The sequence below is a fragment of the Heterodontus francisci genome, chromosome 8 (genome assembly GCF_036365525.1).
Source record: "Heterodontus francisci isolate sHetFra1 chromosome 8, sHetFra1.hap1, whole genome shotgun sequence".
NCBI lineage: Eukaryota > Metazoa > Chordata > Chondrichthyes > Heterodontiformes > Heterodontidae > Heterodontus > Heterodontus francisci.
The window spans coordinates 28,356,462-28,370,583 of NC_090378.1; positions in this window are offsets into that span (position 1 = coordinate 28,356,462).

A 14,122-nucleotide genomic window follows, 5' to 3' on the forward strand; every position below is an offset into this window, starting at 1 on the left:
TGTTGTTCCGTCACACCATCATCGTCGGAGTGTGTTCTTTTGAGTCTGCTGCGCGCAATTGGAGTGTTGCACACTTCTCTTAATTGGCTTCCGTTCCTTCTCAACATCGCTCCATTAGATGTTGTAACCTCGTAAGAGCTAGGCTCACTGCATACTCTGGATACCTCTGCAGGTAACCATGTTCTCATTGTGAGGTGTATGACCCTCACCTTTTTGCCCTATGTGTAGTTGAGGTAGTTCCGCCCCTGTATGTCAGTCATGCACCATCTTCATTCTCTCTTGTTTTTCAAGCAGTGTCTCCTGCATCTTGGAGAATTTGGACAGATGATGGCTTGGCAGAATCGTTCTCATTTATCTGCCAAACATGATCTCTGCTGGTGCTGATAAGCCGATATCCATATGTGTAGCTCTGAGGTGTAACAAAATTCTTGTTTTGTTGTCCTACACTTCAGGATAACCGATTTAACTGTGCAAACCATTCACTCGGCATGACCTTTGGATATAGGGTGATGTGCTGAGGATGTCACATGGATTATGCCCCATTTGGCAGACATGTCCCTGAAAGGTCTGCCCGTATACTGTGGCCCATTGTCAGAAATAATTTCTTCAGGGGCACTGAACAGACTGAATATGGCACTCAATGGGCTGAATTTTATGTTGCCGCCGCTGATTGCGGCAGCGGCCGTAAAAGATGATAGCCCGCATGTGCGGGTTTTACTCAGCAGAGACACAGCAATATTATACGCGCCGGCTCATTTACATGGCTGGGGAGGACCAACCTCCCCCCACCGCCGTTGACACGGAGGGGGCAGACGACCCCATCCCCGGCAATGGCGTCCAGCACCACTGCACAGGCGCAATTTTTAAAGGGCTTCGAGCCCTTACATTTAATTAGAATATTTAAAGGGAAAGTGTAATTTAAAAACGTTTCCAGCCCCTCTCCCATCCCCCCCCCCATTAACAATATACTCATTCCTTGCCATCGCCCCCCGAAAATTACTTACCTCGTGTACCTGATCTTCACATCCCCCTCACAAACGTTCACAAACTTTTAATTTTACCCCTTCCCACCATCCCCTCCGCCAATCAGAATAGTTTGACCACGCTTCCCGCCACCTGCACTGAGAAACTTACCTCTTCCCCCTTCCCCACAGGTGTTGTGTCTTGTTTCCTCGGATGGGGGATTCAAAGGAGTGGCAGAGCCAGCCGCTGGGATGAAGATCGCGGAGGCACTTCAGGAGGTGACGGGAACTTCATTAACTCAAGTAAGTTAATGAATTTGAATATTTAAATTACAGTCCTGCCGCCGAGCAGTGGGGGGACTGCCATGAGTCTTCGCCGCCGCCGGCAAGTTCGGATGGGTCCTGACAGTGTTGAGGTCCATGGCGGGCCTCATCCGGGGCAATCTTCATGCCTCACCCTGCCACGGATCCTGACGTTGAGGCCTGTATAAAATCCAGCCCAATGTGTCTGTGACAAATGCGTTTGAAGTGTCTTTTACCTGTCTGACAATTGGAAATTTGGAAAAATAATGGGGGACTAAGATAAAGTCGTCTCCATTTATGGTAAATATGGTGATTTTGGACCAAGGGACTGACGGAATCCTGTGATGGTGTAGAGGTTCTTTACATTGTTGTGGTACTGGCTTGCTTTGCACATCCTCACTAAATTGTCGATGTCACCATTGATCCCTGGCCAATAAACAGTGTCTCGTACCAGTCGCTCTATACCCATATGGCCTTGATGAAGTTGTGATGAGATGTCATGTCGGAGAGCATTGGGCGCAATCACTTGTTTTCTCTTGAAGGTGATGCCTTTCGAGATACCGAGTTCATCTTTATAAGGCAGAAAGCATCTGAGGGTTTCCGGCACCTCTTTTATCATATCAGGCCATCCTTCTATGATGACTCTCCACAGTGTCTTCAGTTGTGGGTCATTGGCTGTTTTTGATTGCAGTTGGTCACATTGTGCTGACTAAAATGCAATAAGTCAATGTTGAGCACATCTTCTACCTCGATGTCCATGCTGTCCACTTGTAGATCCAGTGGGATGTCTTCATTCTTGTTCGCATTTGGCAGTCTAATCAGCCTATCCGAGGTGACCACTTTGTTACCCAGTTTGTAGCAGACATCAAAGTCATACCCCTGTACTTTCACTAAAAGTTGCTGTAGTTGAGGTGGCATGCTTGTCAATGGTTGTGCCATATCGTCTCCAGTGGTTTGTGGTAGGTTTCCACAGTGAACTGCTTAGCAAACAGGTAGGGGTGGAACCTAGTGAACCCAAACACCAGAGCAAGTGTTTCACGCTCTATGTTTGAGTAATTGGATGGTGCTGAAAATAAACCTTTTGATCCAAATGCAATTGGTTTGCCATCCTGCAGGATGCACACTCCTAGCCCTTTCTGTGAGGTGTCGACTTCCAGGATTGTCTTCTTCCTTAGTACTGCAGGATACAGGTTTCCCCTGACAATGCTTGTTTGAGAGGCTCAAACATATGCTGATAGTCCTCCTGTCACACATCCGGTACATCTTTCTTTAAGAGTTCTCTCAGTGATGATGCTTTGTCAGAAAAATTTGGAATGTATGGTGCCAAGAAGTTGAAAAATCCAAGGCATCCCCGGAGATCTTCTTTGTCTTGTGGAGTAGGCATATACTTTACATCTTCGACTTTGCCTGGGTCAGGACTGATTCTGCAACCGGAATAGATGGAGCCAAAGAAATTGATCTGACTTGCAGTCACCTGGCACCTCTTGCTGTTAAGAATGAGTCCTTCGCGACGAGCTACTGCCATCAGTGAATGAAGATTTCAATCATGCTCTTCTTTGGTTTTGCCCATTACCGCAATATTATCGGCAATGCATATACATCCAGGTACGTTTTCTATAATTCTGTCCAGATGTTGCTGAAACAGATCTTGATTGACAGATAAGCTGAAGGGTAGTCTCTGGAAGTTGTATCTTCCAAATGGTTTCCCGAAGTTGGTGACTTCCTGAGATTTCTTAGTTAGGTGAACTGACCAATATCCATGTTTAGCATCCAACTTGGAGAAGAATTTGGCTCCTGTGAACTTGGGATTCAATTCCTCTAGGGTTGGAATCTTGTGGGGCATCGCTTTAGGGAGAGGTTTAGAGGCCTCGGATCTAGACATACCCTGATTGCTCCATCCTTCTTCAGTACGCAGGTAATTGAGCTGCACCAATCTGTGTGATGATGCACGCGACGGATGTTGCCATTGTGTTCCATGTCATCCAGCTTGCGCTTAAACTTTTCTTGTACATGCATGCTACACTTTTTGGGAGGGTTGATTGATTGGATTGCACCCTCTCTGAGGTGCAGTGCAGCATCACCTTTGAAGTCTCCTATGGCGTCGAACATGTCCAGGTACATTTGTTGTAAGTCCTGGACTGACTCAATGTGGGTACCCTTGGGCTCTTCTGCTGTAATGGGTATCTTGGTGATCTCATGGATAGTCACAATGTTGAGGTCCTTACACATTGGTAGTCCTGCCACTGCTGATCAGCTCGTGTCTACCAGGTAAATTATTTGCGGTTTCCATGCCGACTTGCCATAGCTGCATTGTATTGTTACTGTGCCACTGCAAGGGATGGGTGACCCATTGTATGCAGTTAAATTTGCCGTTCTCGGTTGTATCATTAATTTCCAACAACCCCGGTACATATCTTTCAGGATTCGGACTGGTAGGATATTTGCACTAGCTCCAGTGTCAATCTTAGCCCTGAGCTTCCAGTTGTTTGACTTCATCAACACAATGTGTCAGGGTCACAATCTGACAGGTTCACGATGTGAAATGCCTGCTTGTCTTCTGGCTGAGAATCGTTCCACTCTAAGTCTTCTCTCAGGTTTATTTCACCATGGACTTGGTGTATTTGCTTGCGTTTACGCAGGCCTCTGGCACTCTTCTTGCTGCTGTTGCCTGTCTTCTGTTTGTTTGTGTCCTACTGTGACTTCTGGCTGCATCTTTGGAGCTGGATTTCTTGCACGGGCGGGCCCAGTGTCCTTCTGCACTGCATGCCTTGCACAGATCTTCAAATGCAGGACAACTTTGCAGTGAGTGGGACTAATCATACCTACTACACAGCTTGCTTGGTTTTTGTGACCTGGTTACCGGGCTGATACTGTTGGCTTCATCTAGTGCTTGCAGATGCTGTTGTCCAGCTACAATGGCTTTGTATTTTTTGCCATCTTCGAGCAGCGCATTAACGCTGTGACCTTTCTTTTTTCCTAAGAAGGCTTTTTGAAATGCTTCAATAGGTGTTGAGACAATCACCAGCTCCATTATTCGCTCCGAAAGCTCAGTTTCTGAATAATTGCATTCGTTGCCCTTACCGCAGCATCTACTGACAAATTGATCGACTAATTCCTACGGCTGTTGCCTGTAGGACATCAATTCCGGGTGGTGAATTCTAAAATTCACTCTTACCCGAAGGTGATCTTCTAGCACTTTCCATATCTTTGTGGGATCTTTCTGGTCCTCTTCAGTTAAGCCAGATGTAATGATTCTGTGTAACCTCTCATTGACAATTACTATCAGTATTTTCATAGCCTGCTTCTCTGGTTCTGTGACCATTCGGTTTATGAAACATAATTTCATTCTTTATTGTAAAAGTTTGAACTCGGATAGAATATCAATGGCCTTCCAGTTCATGCTGGGAAATTTGATATCCATCTTTCTGCTATTCTGTTGCTTTCTGCTCTATATCTAACTTTGTTCAGCGCTGTGTCTACCTTCAGCACTGTACTTATTATGACTTTTCTATTTGTGGCTTAAAACTTGTTATATTAACTCTGCATTGCTCCCCCTTTAAGACATTTTTTTTTAGGCTAGCTGCTTTGACAAAGTGTAACAGGTGCTTGACAGTGTTCTGTGTTTTTTCTCTTTCAGCACTTCACTTGTATGTATACACAGCTGTTCGATAGGCAGTTCAAGTGGTTTTCCCTTTCCTTTTTTTTGCTGGAGTTTATCTTCTTCACACTTGACTGGTTTCATGATTTTATCAGCTTGTCTGCTTTAATGGAGACTGTGCTGTGTTGGGGGTTTTCCCGTGCTTGTTTTTCATGATCAGACTTTGTCTTTTCTTTTTAATTTGCGTGCTTTTCTGGGTTTTCCCCTTTTTTCCCTCTTGCTCACATGGACCCTTTAGAAAATGATTTTTAAAAAACTCTTCAAAGGCTTTTTTTTAACCAGGATTTCTCAATCGTTGGCATAATGACTCACCAGATCGCTTGCTTTTCAGCTACGCTTCTGTTCTATGGTGCTTTTCTCAGCCTTCTAAGGTATGTAGCTTTCTTTCATTATTTTTAGCTACTTGTTTTAATGTTTCTTCACTTCTTGCTTCAAATTTTCTCTTCTGTTTTCTGTACTGCTTTAAAATATTGTTTGCTGCTTTACCAATGGTCTTCAAGCTTATATCTTGTCTTTTCACCACCACTGCCACCATATAATGAGTTTCTTTGTGTTATCTTAAGCAACGCAATGAGGTACGTGGATTCCAGCTCCTTGAAGATCTCTAGAAGGTTTATTAGCAGCTAAACTAGTACATACAATACAAAGCAAACTACATACAGAACCTTCGTTCAGGGTGTTGCTGTGCAGAGTGACTATGGCTTCTAGTCACATGACTACATCCTGGTACTTAGCTCATTAGCATACTGAGTTCTTCAAGGGACATCATTCTTAAAGTGATTATACAACAAGCTGCTGCACCCTGGAATGATGCTGTGGTGTAGAAGTTATGGTCCATGGTGACCATGACAGCCACAGGCAATGTTGTCCATGACCTGGTTTGGGGCTCCAGTAATGGCTACAGCAGGTGACAGACTTCTTCTTTCCTGTACCCCCTCCTCCTCCAGCCCCAGGTGTAGACTTACCAGAACACCCATGACTGGAATAAACTCCTTCCAGAACAGACAAAAGTGGTGCAACACAAAGTTGTTACCTGAAGTCAAAATTCACTTATAGATTGAAGAAAATAGCCATAAAAAGCCTAAAGGAAAATTAGCAGCCCAAGAGGACAAACCAGCAACCAATCTTTGTGGAGTGGTTGAACCCTTTAAATGGTACTCATGCAGGCTCCTTGCTGTCTGTTAGCGCCATGATTTGCAGGGTGAGTTTATTAATTGATGAGTCAGGCACTGTGGCAGCTTAATGAGGTTTCTTGATACTTTTGGCCTGTGCCCTGGATGTCTATGTAGGAGCCCAATCCAATATAACTGGTGAGCACTACTATTATGCAATGAATACGCTCACACTGCCCATCATATTGAGCCCTCATTCTGTAAAATAGTCTCTGTGTGAACTTGTGGAAGTGGAACACAGATGAGAAGTTTTGTCCTAATTCCATGAACAGCAGTTCTTTAAATCTGTGTGCAGGAAAGCTTGGCAGAGGATGGTAGACTTTAACATGGAGTGGGAATCAGGCGGGAGGGGACCAAGACAAGTGTCAAACCCCCTGACCGTGCCAGTGTGTGGCCCATTGGATTTTAACTCCCGGGCCTCATCTCCATGCCCCTGGTCAGTTGTGTACCCGAAATGAGCAAGAAGTGACAGCTGGTTGGCAGGTGGGAGCAGAATGTCAGACAGCAGGAGGCTTCTGGTCAGGCCCAAAGGAACAGAGAGTGAGGCCTACACATGAAGGTAAGTGGGAGGCAAAATGAAGGGAGCAGAGACTGCTACATGGTTCTATTGGGGGAACCCAGGGTCATCACCATTGCTTCCTACTGCCATCTTTCCCATGACAGCTCTGAGATGTAATGGTTAATAGGGCAGATGGCAACGGTAATTTATCAGGCACCTGGGCCCCACGTCCTGGTGTCGTTTCCATATGGAGGGCAAGGAGCTTTTGGCCAGTGGTCATCCTGGTGGGGATGGGATATATTGGTCAAGGCAGTGAGGTGGAGGTAGGTTCTACCAACTAAATTTTTTTCTGCCCTATTTGCAGGAGGATTGCAGAGGAGAATCCCAACCATTAGATAAGAAACAACATTCAAATGTATTAAGAACACTGTATAAGTAAGTGTATCTTCTGTAGTATATCATTAAGAAAATGCCTTCAAGGAAGAATGTATTTAAACTTTAAAGTAGGGTACCCAGAAATATGTTAAACCATGCTGAGGAAATAGGTAAAAATGTTCTGTAATTAGAAAATGTCAAAAATGTTTTAGTTCTATTACTCTGCAGTTAAAGGTACTGTGTTGTCACTTAGCAACAAGCACACAAGAACTGGGATCTTACTAAAATGACATTGTAATTGTAAAGGGATACCAATTGATATGCTGTGGTGCTTTAGAAGTGTATATGAACTAATGAACTGTTTGTTGATTATTTATTTATTTAGAGATACAGCACTGAAACAGGCCCTTTGGCCCACCGAGTCTGTGCTGACCACCAACCACCCATTTATACTAACCCTGCAGTAATCCCATATTCTCTACCACCTACCTACCTATACTAGGGGCAATTTACAATGGCCATTTTAGCTATCAACCTGCAAGTCTTTGGCTGTGGGAGGAAACCATAGCACCTGACGAAAACCCACGCAGTCAGAGGGAAAACTTGCAAACTCCGCACAGGCAGTACCCAGAATTGAACCCAGGTCCCTGGAGCTGTGAGGCTGCAGTGCTAACCACTGCGCCAATGTGCATTTCTTAACACTATCATTGTCCTGTTTAGTCTTTTGTGCAGTGACAACCATTTCAAGTTCACAATCCTTTGTTCTTAGAGCTACAGCAGAACGCGTCAGAAAAATATTAATTTAGATAGATGCCTTAGTGATTTATTATGGAGTGATAAAGATGATCAACCAGAATCATAGCCCATGTTGTATAAAGGAAACATATTATTTAGGTTTCCTAAGGATTGATAGCAGCGAATACAGCTGAACAATGTTTTTATATCTTTTTATTGTTTTCCAAGTTATTAGAAAAAGACCAACCCTGAAATTCTCAATAAATCTATATTTGTTATGCAGGAGAAAGTATGAAATAAGAATATGTCAGAGTAATGAAGCATTGGACAGCAACAGAAATGGTCAACTTCATTACAGTAGTGAATTAATGAATAGGAATTCTTCTTTATTGAGAAGCTAAGGTCAAATGGCCAATGTCAAAGAATGAAAAATGTAAAAGATTTACATTCGATAAAGTGAGAATATTGTCAGTAAATTAATAATTGCAAGTTCATTTTAATAACAGACATGCTTTCATATAACACCGCATCATGTCACTCAAAAACATTTTTACATATATACATTTATAGTGACTGTATTTAGACAAACAAAGCAGTCGTTTTGCACACAGCAAGATTGCACAAACAGCAATGAGATGAATGACCATGTTTTTTCCATATTGGTTGCAGGAAAAAATTGACAAATAGTTTCATAGAATCATTAAAATCTCAGTCTGCTGACAGGTGTTGTATTAACATCTCATCTGAGAATAGCACATCCAAAAATGCAAGACTCCCTCAGTTTTGCAACTTAGAATGGCAACCTGGATATTGTACTAATATTCTGACTGAAGCTTGAATGAACAATTCTCTGAAAGATGAAAGGACTTGGAGCACATGTCAGGAATTCAGATATACACTCCCTAAGATTTTCCCTCCATTAATTTTAATGGAAGGATAATCTTGGTGAGTAGGTTTGTAAAATTACCCCCTTGGTGCAATTCCAATGTAATTTCAGAGTCAGGGATCTTCCTAACACCAAGAAAAGCAGAGTAAGAGATCTTGATATTCTGCTTCTCTCTGGAATTGAGTTGGCTTAATTCCTGATTTAACATATACAACTCTAGCACTGGCGTGAAGTTGAAACCAATTCACCTCAATGTTAAACTTGTAAATGTACCCTCTAATGCTTAGAGGTGCAACCTTGTGTTCAATTTAACAGTCTTCAACATAACTGTAAAGATCCCTAATAATACATGCAAATGGTGGCATTAAAGTTACACTATTTTCATTAAAGTGCTTTGACAAACCTTGTTTGTATTTACAAATGCATGATCAGACACAGGCAATCCATCTGTACACATTGCATCATTTGTGCTCAATCTAATGAAAATGAAATGTTGGTTGCTCTTTGTGTTATGACCGAGATGGGAGGAGTGCACTGTCTTTTGTAGTTCCACTTCTCCAAAGGTCACAACATATATTTAAATGTTTACCCAGTTAGCAATATGGCCAATCAATATCCAGGTTGCCATTGTCAAGAAAGACTCTACTCTTTATCCCAGAATGAAATACACCAACCAGGTTTCTTTAATAAACAACAAAATTATCAGTTTATTATAAAACAAGACATAACCAGTAACGAAGCAAAGCATTAACACACAGAGTGAAATATGAAAGTTCCCTTTTACCTTAGCCCCCTCACGCACAGACTCACACACAAACACATATAGACACACACACGGGTTAACTGAAGAAAAGAGATTTTCTTTTCAGATCTCTTAGAAAAAAAGATAAAAAAGAATACTTTAGCCAAATACTTGCTAATTCTTGAAGAAAAAAATAGAAGATATGGAAAGATGTCAGTTGTCTCTTTTTTGGTTTGGCATCCCAAATATACATAGATGGCTGTCAATGGGATCTTTCTAGAACAGTTCTTTTCAGGCAATGTTGAAGATCGGTTTGGCAGGTTTTCTGGGTGAATTGTGGCATCAGGGGTTTCTGGCAGGCCTTTCATGAGGAATGCAGCATCAATTTCTCTATTTCTAACACTCTTTTCAAAGAGCTTCTCAAAGAGATGGAAAAGCTGGCATGCTTTTCAAAGAGATGTAAAAAGGCTGAACTGGTGTTTTGCCCTTGGCATGTTGATTATTAAACTCCTTTCAAAACACTGTCCAAAACCCAATGACTGTCCAAAGCAAAACCAAAAACAATCTCAAGAGTCCAGCCTCCTGACCCCTATAAATCTTGACCTGTCACTTCTCTGTAAACATCTCCCCTTAGTCCAAATAGCCCCTGCTGGGTATTTATCTGAAGACAGGTGACTTACAGTAAAGGTTGTTTTACAAACCAAGTGCCCTCAGTATCCTTTCAATGACCCCAGTGATAAAAGCATCCATGGAATCCTTAATTCTAAAATACACGAGCCCTCAATAAAAACTTAACAAAAGAACAGAAGCACCATCATATCACCTCCATCCTTGGAAGAATGAAATGCCTTATTCAAATGCATTTCATTACAAAGAATGGAAAAAAGGTGAAAAATATTTTTAAACGCATTTTCACACTCATACTCATTCACTCTTTACCTGTAGCTAATACAGTTCTGCTTTGTACCATCTTTGCACTCAGATTTTTTTTTATTCATTCATGGAATGTGGGCGTCACTGGCTAGGTCAGCATTTATTGCCCATTCCTAATTGCTCTTGAGAGGTTGGTGGTGAGTTGCCTTCTTGAACTGCTGCAGTCCATGTGAGGTAGTATACCCACAGTGTTGTTAGGAAGGGAGTTCCAGGATTTTGACCCAGCGACAGTGAAGGAACGGCGATATAGTTCCAAGTCAGGATGATGTGTGACTTGGAGGGGAACTTGCAGGTGGTGGTGTTCCCATGCATTTGCTGCCTTTGTCCTTCTAGTTGGTAGAGGTCATGGGTTTGGAAGGTGCTGTCTAAGGAGCCTTGGTGCGTTGCTGCAGTGCATCTTGTAGATGGTACACACTGCTGCCACTATGCATCGGTGGTGGAGGGAGTGAATGTTTGTGGATGGGTGCCAATCAAGTGGGCTGGATGGTGTCGAGCTTCTTGATTGTTGTTGGAACTGCACCCATCCAGGCAAGTGGAGGGTATTCCATCACACTCCTGACTTGTGCCTTGTAGATGACGGTCAGGTTTTGGGGAGTCAGGAGATGAGTTACTCGCTGTACGATTCCTAGCCTCTGACCTGCTCTTGTAGCCACGGTATTTATATGGCTACTTCAGTTCAGTTTCTGGTCAGTGGTAGTTTTTAGGATGTTGATAGTGGGGGATTCAGTGATGGTAATGCCATTGAATGTCAAGGGGAGATGGTTATATTCTCTCTTGTTGGAGATGGTTATTGCCTGGCACTTCCTGGCAATCATCAGCGAACATCCCCACTTCTGACCTGATGATTGAAGGAAGGTCATTGATGAAGCAGCTGAAGATGGTTGGGCCTAGGACACTAACAATAACTCAAAGCAAAGTTAAATGTCACGGTCCTGTGTTTTTTTTCTCTCCTCGGGAAATATTGCGGTGCGCCTTTAAGGCTATAAAAGATCAGTATTTCTTTAAGGCAGCATGCTCCGGAGTCAGCAAGCCGAAGTGCATTCTGGTTGCCAGGCAACAACCATACAGAGAACAAGAACAGAGCTTCAATGTATCTGATTTGACTTTGAAACTAGCTAGCTAAAAACTGGTTTGGTCAGTTGACAGACTGTTCCAGTACGTGAAAGAAATAGGAGAGCTCTCTAAATTGACTTAGACCAATTATTGATCTGCTGTGTTAATCACTGGAAAATGAAGAGTTTGATACTGCAACTGCTGAACTGAACTGCTGAATTCCTATCTTTGGAAGGATCTTCAGATTCATCAGGCCTTGGTATACTGCAAGTGAACCTTGACTGTGTTATATTTGAAGACCGTTCGTCAGAAGTGTAATCTGCAAAGTCTTTATTGTTTTTATTATTTTTTTGGGCAACTAATTAAGAGCCAAACTACTGTTAGTTGGAGTATATGTATGCGAATGTGGGAGTTCGTTTTTTTAAATAAGAAGTTATAAGGTCTTCAGATATTGGTTTATCTTCGTAGTGTTTAAGATTTTTTTAGTTTTTTTGATAAACAGTTAATTTGTTGATATCTAAAGATACCTGGTCTGGTTCGCCTCATTTGGGGGTTACTAGATTCTTTCAATTTAGCTGCTGCTTTCTTCAATTTGGAAAGCTTAAAGAAATATGATGCGACCTGTGTAGCGACGGGACTGAATTGAGTATGTTGCTCACACTGCAATCGAAATCATATATTTTGATTGGGGCTTTGTCCTGAGTGGTCACAACAACAAAGCATCAGCAATTACATTGTTTTTCCCCACAATGTGGACAATTTTTAAGTGATAGGGCTGCAATAATAAGGTCCATCGAAATAGTCTGGCATTCTGGTTTTTGAATTTTTCCACAAAGACTAAGGGGTTATGATCAGTATATATCAGTGTCCCTCTGTAATTGTGGTGGACGTAGACTTCAAAATGCTTAACAGCTTGTAATAAGCCCAGGGTTTCTTTTTGCACTGTTGAATTTTTTTTTGGTGTTGATTTAGCTTTTTGGAAAAGTATCCCACTGGCCTTTCTATGCCTGATTCGTTGTCTTGTAATAGGACTGCACCGATCCCCAGGTCACTAGCATCAATTGCTACCTTGAAAGACTTAGTAAAATTTGCAGCAGCCAACATTGGTTCATTAATCAAAATGGCTTTCAGTCTCTCAAAAGATGCTTGGCACTCTCCTGACCACACTACCTTGGGTTTTTTTGTAGCACATCTGTCAGTGGAGCAGCAATAGTACTAAAATTTGGTACAAACTTGCGGTCTAAACTATACATTCCCAAAACCTCATGATTTCTTGCTTAGTCCTAGGGGTTGGGAACTCAACCAATGCTTGTACTTTCACTGTTCTTGGCAACACTTGTCCTTGCCCTACTATATGCCCGAAGTAGGTTACTCTGGCTTTTGCAAATTCACTTTTGGCCAGGTTTATCACTAAATCAGCCAATTGTAATTTTCTAAACAGAGCTTCTAGATATTCTAAGTGATCCTTCCAGGTATCACTGTATTCCAGCACATCGTAAAGGTAAACCACACAGTTAGGAACACTGGCTACCACTTGGTTTATTAGTCTCTGAAAAGTGGTTGGGGCATTTTTTAGCCCGAATGGCATCACTCAGCATTGGAAAAGGTCATCTGGTGTGACAAAGGCCGATATTCCTTTAGCTTGGGATGTTAAAGAAACCTGTCAGTATCCTTTTAACAAATCTATTTTTGTAAGAGACGTGGCACTGCCCACTCTGTCAATACAGTCTTCCAAGTGAGGTATTGGTTAGGAGTCTGCCTTTGTTACTGCATTAACCTTTCTGTAGTCTATGCAGAGTCTAGTAGAATCATCAGGTTTAGCCTCTAACACCACTGGGAAACTCCAGCTGTTTTGACTGATTCAATTAGGTGGTTTTCCAGCATGTATTGGATTTCTGCTTTCACCTGGGCCTGTTTCTCTGGACTTACGCAATAAGGATGCTGTTTTATAGGAAAGGATTCCCCTACATCCACATCATGTATGGCTAAGGTTGTACATCCGAGCTTGTCCCTACATACTCCTTTAAATGCTGTGAGTAGCCTTGTTAGGCCTTCTTGTTGTTCTGCATCTAAATATGAAAGCACAGTGTCCAATCTCCTAACCCTTCAGTATTAGCTAACTGGATAGTAGGATGTTCAATTTGAGAATTGTCTAAGTCTCCTTCTGCCTCATCCTAACTATCCCTTTCATTCATCATTGTCCCTACTACCTGACATACCTGTACTTGTTTATCCTCCTCCTGGCGATGATATTGTTTCAACATATTGATATGACACAGCCAATTCTTTTTCCGGTGATCTGGGGTGTCAATCAAATAATATACTTTACCAATTCTTTAGACCACTTTATATGGACCACTGAACCGTGTTTTCAGCAGTTCTCCCTGTAAAGGCAGTAATACTAACACCTCATTCCCTGGTTGAAATGTTCAGGTCTTGGCATGCTTGTCTGCCCATTTCTTCATGGTTGTTTGGGAAGCTTTAAGGTATTCCTGAGCCATTTTGCAGGCTCTCGTGGGCCATTCCTGGAACACGGATACATAATCTAACACAGAAAATTCGTTCCTCTGTTCTAAAAACCTTTCTTAATTAGTTTTTGAGAACCTATCTCATGTCCATAAACTAATTCAAAAGGACTAAAATTCATTAGGTGAACCCCTAGTGGCAAACAAAAGAAATTCTAGCCCTTTCTCCCAATCATGGGGATATTCATGGCAGTATGCCCTGATCATTGTTTTGAGGATCTGATGGTACCTCTCTAAAGCCTCTTGTGTCTGTGGGTGGTAAGTTGAAGACTTTAACTG